Raw genomic sequence first — 3441 nt, 5'->3', positions numbered from 1 at the left:
TAGGAAATGTTAGGAGTCTTCCATCTGGAGGCACCCAATGTTCATTATTAAGAATATAGGCAAATTGCTCCATGTTGACTGAGAGGGACAATTGACAAGAGGGACAATAGAAATCTTTTGTTTGCTCTCTTAGGATGTTTACCTCACCAAGGAAAATAAAAATTGAAGGTCACTCGCACCTGTGTTACTCAGAAGTGAGTTTCTACTTAACCTTGGTAGACACTGAGGAGCACATACGTACAAAGTGTTTCTCCACATCATCCTTATCAAGCCGGTGTTCTTCTTACGTTGGGAAGGATTCTATCTCAGGTGCATTGGATACGTTTTGCATCAGTGGTGAAATCCAATTTTTTTTACTATCGGTTCTGTGGCTTGGTGGGCGTGGCTGGGCATGGCTTGGTGGACGTGGCAGGGGAAGGATACTGCAAAATCACCATTCCCTGCCCACTCCTGGGGGAAGGATATTGCAAAATCTCCATTCCCACCCCACTCTGGGGCCAGCCAGAGGTGGTATTTACCAGTTCTCCAAACTACTCAAAATTTCCACTACTGGTTCTCCGAATTGCTCAAAATTTCCGTTACCGGTTCTCCAGAACCTGCTGGATTTCACCCCCGTTTTGCATGCAGAAGCTTGCAAACTACTGCCATCTGTATATAAAAACTTAGAGAGCAAATGAAACAAAATGTCTTGACTGAAACCATGGCAAACCACAAATGGGTCAACGTGGATAATATACTGGGCTAGATCGATAGAAATCAGCTTCCTCTGTCTGGAGTCCAATTGATTCTCTTTTGCTGCCAGCAAAGACAATACCCAGGAACAACAACAGCAAAACAAAGCTACCTGTTTCTCCATGTATTTTTTTAATTTGATTTATATGCCGCCCTTCTCCGGAGACTCAGGGCAGCTTAACAATGCGTTAAGCAATAGCCTTCATACTTTTGTATATTTTTACGAAGTCAGCTTATTGCCCCCACAAACTGGGTCCTCAATTTACCTACCTTAGAAAGGATGGAAGGCTAAGTCAACCTTGAGCCTGGTGAGAATTGAACTCGCAGTAATTGCAGGCAGCTGGAGTTAAATTACAATGCATTAGTCTGCTCAGCTATCCAGGCTCCATTCATCCACCAGTGATATTCCTTAGACTCTGGATGACTCAATTTCACAGAATACCCTCTCCACCATTTTTTTATAAGGGTGAAGGACATGGAGAATAAGAAAGGTCCTTATTGTGGCTAAAAGCCACAGGAGACGGGGTGGGGGTTGGTGGGAGAAAATAACTCTGATAGGCAAAAAGCACTCAAACACTATCATCTTCCTTATTTTAGAGCAAATGGCTTCCAGTTCTACCCCCAGGGTTCAATTTTCTTATTGGCTGGAGATATTTCGCCTCTATGTACTATCACGCTCCCTATCCCCATAATCATGGAAGCTGCTCCTTTCAGAGAGCATTTCCCGGTGCTTTTAGATCACACATTCAAAATGTGCTCTTCAGCAGGGACTGTTTAGAGAGAGAGAGGAGGAGGGGGGAAGGAGGAGAGAGAGAGGGGGGGAGGATTGGAAGTTGCCCTTGTACAAGATCTAAGCCTATGACTCAAATCAGCCTCTGAAGATCTCTTTGTCATTGTCTCTGCACTTATTACCGGAACGGGTAGAGGCCATGGATACTGTTATTGTTGAACAGCAAGGGGGGGGGGAGGAGACCTAGTGTGCTGCCCCCTCCCTTTTCATGTGCTTGCACATCCCTTGCAACGATTTCAATGGCTCAGAATCAAGGTATGTATGCACTAATCATGAAGAAGAAACTACCTTACAGTCAATATACACAGCGATGTATATCATCTGCCAGACAGCTTAACAAGGAAATCTCTCTTCTGTTGAAAGACAGCCTCCTGTTCTTCAGATCACAATTAGGGTGGGATCAAGACTGACAGCAATGTAATAAAATGAGCTCTGTTGGAAGACTCTGGCTTGCCTTGCCAAGCAGGCTATGCAGTTCAGAATTCTGAATGCATATTATAAATATTTATTCATTAAGGTCTTGTTTGGCAGGTAGTAATTATAATTCAACCTACCAGCATGCCAAAAAGAAAGAAAAAAAGAAAAAGAAAAACCCAAAACAGAGCCCTCTGATCAGCCACAACTGCTTTCTCCAGCCTTGTAGAGAAACACATTTCCAGATTTATTAAGATTTCTCTAACTAGAAATCAAGGGAATTGTAACCCAATACATGTAGTCCTCGACTTACGAACACAATTGAGCCCAAAATTTCTGATGTTAAGTGAAACATCAGAAAGTGAGTTTGCCCCATTTTACGACCTTTCTTGTCACAGTAGTTAAGTGAAACACAGTAATTGTTAAATTAGACAAACTGTTGTTCAGTAAATCTGGCTTTGCTTGTCAGAAAGTTGCAAAAGAGGATCACATGACCCCAGGACACAGCATCTGTCATAAATATGAGTCAATTGTCAAGCACCTGAATTTTGATCACATGACCATGGGGATGTCACAAAGGTCACAAGTGTGAAAAACAGTCACAAGTCCGTTTTTAAAAAAAGTTTTTTATTAATAGTACAAAATTAAAAAACATTGGACACAGATATGACATCACTGGTTCCAAACATCTTCCGTCACTTTGCAATAATATTAGTACTCATATAAACATATAGTTCTTAAACTTTGTTCATTAACAAGTCACTTTTTTCAATGTTATTGTAACTCTGGTCGCTAAACGAACTGCTGTAAGCCGAGACTACCTGTACATCTGACCTATGTTAGTGTGATTTGGAGCAAGTACCAAGGAATCCTCAGCATCCAGTCTATGTCTACTTTATACTCAGGATTGCAAAGATAAGATTCACCCACAGACCCAATTTTCTACTAATTGTGAAGATCGTTTGACACCACACCATACTATCAACAGCAGGGGTGTCAAACTCAAGGCCTGGGGGCCGGATCCGGCCTGCAGAGTGCTTAGATCTGGCCCACAGGGCTGCCCTGGAAACAGCGAAGGACTGGCCCATGGTGCCTCTGCCAGCAAAAACGCACGTGGCCCTCCCGAGCTCCATTTTCGCTGGCAGAGGGTTGCAGGAGGCTGTCCCAGACAAAACAGAGCTCAGGAGCCAGTTTTCTCTGGCAGAGTGCTCAGGCCACTACAGGCGCCCCCGACACGAGTGACGGTGTGCTGGCCCACCCTGGCCACACCTACTCCAGCCCCCCCCCCGAGGTCAGACACAACCCTGATGCGACCCTCAATGAAATCAAATTTGACACCCCTGATCCACAGTAAGTAAAATAGTACAAATCATCTTCTGATTATTCTTGGCTATTTCCATCCCGCCTTACTTCCTGAATTTGTAGAGGCAGGGCTCTCGCAGTTGTTCTTGGAGTCAAAATAGGTTGCCTGATCTCAGCAAATTTACATTTGCTTAATCAATAGG

Source organism: Pituophis catenifer, unplaced genomic scaffold (genome assembly GCF_029215685.1).
Source record: "Pituophis catenifer annectens isolate HBS135680 unplaced genomic scaffold, rPitCat1.0.hap2 SCAF_2, whole genome shotgun sequence".
NCBI lineage: Eukaryota > Metazoa > Chordata > Lepidosauria > Squamata > Colubridae > Pituophis > Pituophis catenifer.
Note: the sequence above shows the minus strand (reverse complement) of the source record.